Source organism: Budorcas taxicolor, chromosome 11, assembly GCF_023091745.1.
Source record: "Budorcas taxicolor isolate Tak-1 chromosome 11, Takin1.1, whole genome shotgun sequence".
Taxonomy (NCBI): domain Eukaryota; kingdom Metazoa; phylum Chordata; class Mammalia; order Artiodactyla; family Bovidae; genus Budorcas; species Budorcas taxicolor.
The window spans coordinates 162,313,621-162,319,653 of NC_068920.1; positions in this window are offsets into that span (position 1 = coordinate 162,313,621).

Here is a 6,033-nt window from a genome sequence, read left to right on the forward strand (position 1 = left end):
AGTCAGGTAGTCCTTTGGACCCCAGGGGTGAGAAGGCACCTGAGGCTACAGGTGGTCTACTGGAGGTCGGGTCAGCCTGTTGACTGGCAAGCATCACGCTGGCAGCAGGAGAGGTTCAGGGTGAAACAGCCTGGAGGTGACCTGGGCTGGCAGGTGGGAGGCAGGTGCCCACCTGACCAGTCTGTAACTAACTAGTTACCTAGTTACAGATGCTGGGGAGGGCAGCCATGTGACTGGCCAGTGCTGAGGACCAATTAGAAGATGCCCTTTGCAATCTTGAGTCCCTTCTGCTGTGGGTGGGGGAGGGTTGAGTTGGCTCTGTGTCTGACCTCCACCCCTTTGCTGGAGGCCGTCTTTGTCAGGACACCATCACGGTGGTCGAGGTCGTACGATGGAACGTGTTGGCATTTTGGGTCTTCACCCCTGTGATGGAGGGTCAGTTGGACTCATGAAGGGGCTGTGGAGCAGGGAGATGGAAACACATAGAGACAGGAAGCAGACTTGCGACTGTCAGGGTTGAGTGAGTGGAGCTGGGGCATGACTGCTTAATGGGCACAGGGTTCCCATTGAGATAGAAATGTCTGGAACTAGAGGGCCGTGATGTGCATGAGCACAGAGAATGTGGTTAGTGCTGCTGAATTGTACACTTTAAAACAATTGCAGGGCTAATTGTCATTGAATTTGAATTTGAACACATGAAATATAAAAGCAAAGATGATATGCAAAAGAAAAGTAAGAAAAACTTGCCTTCCTGGGCAGGTGAGCGAGCTCTGGGGCTGGAGCTGGTGTGGCTGGAGGTCAGTTGTTGGAGCTGAAGGTGTTGCAGCGGTGGAGCCGGCCCCAGAGCGGGAGCTGCGGCTGATGCTGAGATGCTGCTGGCCCTGCCGAGGGTCTGACCCGGGAGCAGTGCCTGCACTGGGGCTGAAGCCGGCCCTGTCTCTGGCCATAGTGCTAGAACCAGCTCTCGACCTGGCTGTGGTGCTGAGGCTGACTCTAGGTCTCTGGTATTACTCCCAAATTTGGTGCAAGAACCAGCACCTGCAGAGGCTTCCATTGTGGAGCCGGTCCCCGTGTTTGGGTGGAAGGGGCTTTGGTTCTGTAGCTGGTGACAGAGCTGACATTAGTCCAAGTTGGTGCAAATTGTGGGGCTTTCAGTGGCCTTAGCTTTGTAGGGCAAGGCGACCCCGGCCTTCCTGCGTGTATCAGATGTGCCTCTACTTACCCAGGGGGCGAACGGTCCTGTGATGACTCTGGCTTTCTTCCTGGTCCTGGTGCAGACGTTGGCCAGGCTCCGAGCTGCTGCTGTAACTGGTTGTGTCGTGGGTGCCAGTCCCCGGGGCTCTGCTGAAGGTGGCACTACAGCCAGTGACAGAAGTGACAGTCTAGAGCTGCTCTTAGTTCTGCAGCTGTTTTCTGCAGCTGGATCCAAGTCTCAGATGGTAATAGGCCTGGTGCTGGAGCCAGCTCCGCTCTAGATCTTGAGATGGCGCTGAAACAGCAAGAAGAGGAAAGACCAGGCGCCTGACTGCCCTTCCGTGTGACTTCCCGAAGAGAGACACGTCCTGCAGTCTTCCCCCGCAGTGCAGGGCTGGCTCCCTAATGGGAGCTGATCCCGGGGCCGGCTCCAAGCCTGGCGGTGGTGTGAGAATTGGTGGGAGAGCTGGTGGTGGAGATGGCCTTAGCTCTGGAGTTAGAGCCAGAGCTCGCTCTTGTTCTGGAGCTGGTCTGTTTGAGCTGCAGCCGGCTCTAGTCTGAGCTGGCACCAGCTGCAGCTCAATAGTTGCTGTCAGGGTGGGCACTAGTCTACGGATGGAGCACGTCCTAGTCCTTCAGGGGACTCTGGCCCTGGACTGACTCCAGAGCCTGCTCTAGCTCCACAGCTGTGCAAGATGTTGTGCTGGAGATGCCCTTGTTCTGCCCCCCACCTGCGGCTGTGGCTGAGATGCTGCCCTCGCCTCTCCCCCTGCCCCGTGGCCATGAGTGCTGAGGAAACAGTGGCATCTAGGATATAAGATGATATGATATTTCAGCTGACTGCACCCAGCAGGGAACAGTGCACAGATGCTCAATGCACGCAAGAGTAAATGAATGAACCCAAGCTATTGCCCCCTCATTCACAGATGGACAAAATCCACATGATGATCCGAACTGATGTAGAAAAGGGACAGACAAGATTCAACACCTTTTCATGAAAAATAAAAAGACTCAACAAACTAGGAGTAGACGGAAACTACTTCAACACAATAAAGGCCGTTTCTGAAAAACCCACATTAACACTGAGTGATGACAGACTGAAGTATTTTCTCTAAAAGCAAGAACAAGGCAATGATACCGATTCGCCATTTGTATTCAACACAGTCCTGGAAGTCCTAGCAAAGGCAGTCAGGCATGAAAACGGAAAGGTATTCAAATTTGCAGGGGAGAAGTGAATCGCTTCTGTCGTCATATGATGTGACCTTGTGTGTGGGAACTCTTATCTAAGGATTCCGCCAGAAAATACTGTAGGGCTAATAAAGTCATTCAGCAAAATTACTGGACACAAAGCCCGCCCACAAGTGAGCTGCCTTTCTGTATGCTAAAAGTCAGCAATCTAAAATTCAGATTCCATTTACGATGGCATCGAAAGGACAAAACACTGAGGAGGAAATCTAACCAAGAAAGTGAAAGACTTCTAAATTAAAGACAAATGGGAAGAAACCTCATGCATAGATGAGCAGACAGTGTTACTACAGTGTTCAGCTACCACAAGCAGTCTACAGAGTGCAATCTCTGTCAGTCTCTCTGTGTTTTCTTTGCAGAAATAGAAATATTTATCTAAAACCCGTTTGCAATCTCAAGGGAACCTGAGCAGCCAAAACAAAATGGTAAAGAGCAACGTAGGAGGATGCCACCTCCTGACTCCAGAATACATCACAAATCTTTGTTAATCAAGATGGCGTGGCACTGGCATGACAATAAGTAGACCAGAGGGACGGCATAGACAGCCCATAGAGGAACCCTTGTGTGTTTGTTCAGTTGGCCTTCAGTAGGGAGCCAGGGCACACAGTGGGGAAAGGACAGTCTCTTCAGCAAATGATGTTGGGACAACTGGATGTTTATGTGCAGAAGAACAAAACTGGGCCCTTATACTGTACAAAAATTAACTCAAAATGGATTAAAGACCCAGATGAGAGTCCGAAATCTACGAAACTCCCAAAATAAAACGGGCAATGCTCATGACACTAGATTGCTAATGATTTTCTGTATGTGATTGCAGTCACAGGAAACAACATCAGCAACAGAGCAAATTGGCCCACGCCAGAGGATGTGGCAGTTGAAAAGACAGCCTGCATAGCGGCAGGAAATAGTTGAAAGTTGTGTCTCTAACAATGGGTTATATCCAGAAGGAGTAAAGTACTCATGCTTGTTGGAAAATGGGCAGAGGACTTGAATAGACATGTCTTCAATGGTACACAGATGGCCACAAGCATATGAAAATGTGCTTAAAATCACTAATCATTAGAGCAATATAAACCCCAAACACAAAAAGAGAAAATCTCACACATCAGATGAGGCTGACTGCTTAATTAAAAATAGAGAAGATACCAAGTATTTGCAAAGATATGGAGAAACTGGAACTTGCGTGCGCTCTTGATATGATTTTAAAATGGCATAACCACTATGGAAAACAGTATGGAGATGACTTAAAAAAAATACAACTGCTTTGTGATCCAGTATTCCAAACTCTGTGTATATATCCAGAATTGGAAGCAGAGTCTGGAAGAGAAATTTGCATGCCCGTATTTCACAATAGCCAAGGGGTGGAAGCACCCCAGTGTTCAGCAGTGGATGAATGGATAAACAAACGTGGTTGAGTCATACAGTGAAATATTATTCAACCTTATAATGAAATCCTGGTACATGCTAATGTCATAGATGAATCTTGAGGACATTATGATAAGTGAAATAAGCCATTCACAAGAGATAAGCACTGTTGAATCCACTTCTAGGAGGCATCTAAAGTGGTCTTACTCATGGAAATGGAAACTAGAATGGTGCTTACCAGGAGACTTGGGGCAAGGGACACGGGGGAGTCTTGTGTGGGGTGTGGAGTTTCCCATTTGCAAGATGAAAAGCTCTGGGTGGAGATTTGTTTCATAGCAATGTAAATGTACTGAGCACTACTGACCTGTGCACTTAAGATGGTAAATTAAATGCTATAACTTAAAAAAAAAAAAAGTACAATAAAAAGAGAGTAATTCTATGTGAAGCTGTTTAAATTGAGCCCAACACAGACTTACTTATATGGACAACTTCATCAGAAAAAATTGGACAGGAGATTTGACTAGGCGTTTCACAAAGAAAAGTCACCAAATGGTGGTGGTATGCACATTATTACTCCTTAGGTATACTGCTCTAGGAAAATGCAGATTAAAGCCATAGTGAGATTTCGCCACACGTACGCCAGAGTGGTTGAGGTGGAAACATCCTGCAGCGCTGGCGAGGACGTGGGCAGTTCAGGCCTCTCATTCATGGCTGTTTGAGTAGAAAGTGTTCAGTCCCCTTTCTGAGGTTCTATTGATAGGAATGGCTTCCCCAGTGGCTTAGTCAGGAAAGAATCTGCCTGCAGTGCAGGAGACTGTGATGCAGGAGACGTGGATTCGATTCCTGGCTTGGGAAGATCCCCTGGAGAAGGAAATGGCAAACCACCCCAGTATTCTTCCCTGGGAAATCCCATGGACATAGGAGCGTGGTGGGCTACAGTCCAAGGAGTCTCAAGAGTCATACACGACTTACCAACTAAACCACCATCACTACCACCATTGATAGGGATAGAGTAGGATAATTAGTCAGTTTAGAAATCCCCTAGGGGATTAAAGATAGAACAGAAATTTTAAGGGAGTTTGGGAGACTGTTGTAAGCTAATAACCACTCAAGAAGAGAATCCAGTAACCTAGTGACAATCTGCGCTACTTTGAAGGAAGACAGGTGCATCCAAGCGCTAGGAACACTCAAGCCGCAAGCCCAGGTAGTTAAAGCACATGACATAAGATTCGGGGTTTCTGAATCCTGTTCCATGAAGTCGGGGAGTTAATAGTTCTTGGAGGGTAGCATTTCTGCATGTAGCCAAGACAGAAATGTAGGTGGGAGGGGACGGTGTCCCGAAAGCTGATGCGTTGCCGTGCTTTAGTGCTACCATCCTTGTGCTAACTGTACATGTGACTTGAACAGTGCCCTGACAGTCCGGGCGAGACCCTCTAGGGTCAGAAGAGGAGCTAATGATGTACGCCCGGAAGTCTGCCAATGAGGAAGAAGGTGGGGGTCTCCCCTGCCCACTTTTGTTTACAGAAATAAAGCCCTCTCAGTCCTCAAGGCAGGGCCTGCTCACCTGCCCACTTGTATCTCTCACAAGCGTGGATGCTGATAAACTCACTCTTTGCCTACCACTTTGCCTCACGTTCAGTTCTTTCTGTGATGAGACAATAAAAACCCTGAGCTTTAGTAAGTCCTGACACCTGGTTAATGGTTTCAGTGAAGACAGTGGGTTCAAGTTCCCTCCTAAGTCAGGGATTGTGGGTTTAAGTTCCATCCTGAGGTGCGGGTGGGTTTGAGTCCCACGCAAGGAATGCAGTTTCAATACTTTGTCAACATGGACATACACTTATTCCGTCCTCGCACTTCTGCCCAGACATACGACCCCGCACAGGTGTGTATTTCACCATTACATATCCTCCGGCTGGGGTAGGGAAGCCCACCTTGTATAATAATAGATACTTTCGACATTAGAAATATACATTTTAGTAATTTAAAGATTGCCTGTAAAACAAGGTTACATTTTACATGTGCATTAATGGCTTGGAAAAATGATTTTGGAGCCTATTTATTAAGAGCAGGGATAGCTTCCAAAAAGACCTGAGGCTCCTATGTAAGGGACAAGTCCGTCTGCAGTGGGTGGAAGGATATGAACAAGGCTGACTGGGCATTTGAACCAGTGAATGAAAAATCATCTGCCTCAGGCAGAGAAAATGTTCTCAGAATCTTATGTAAATTTTG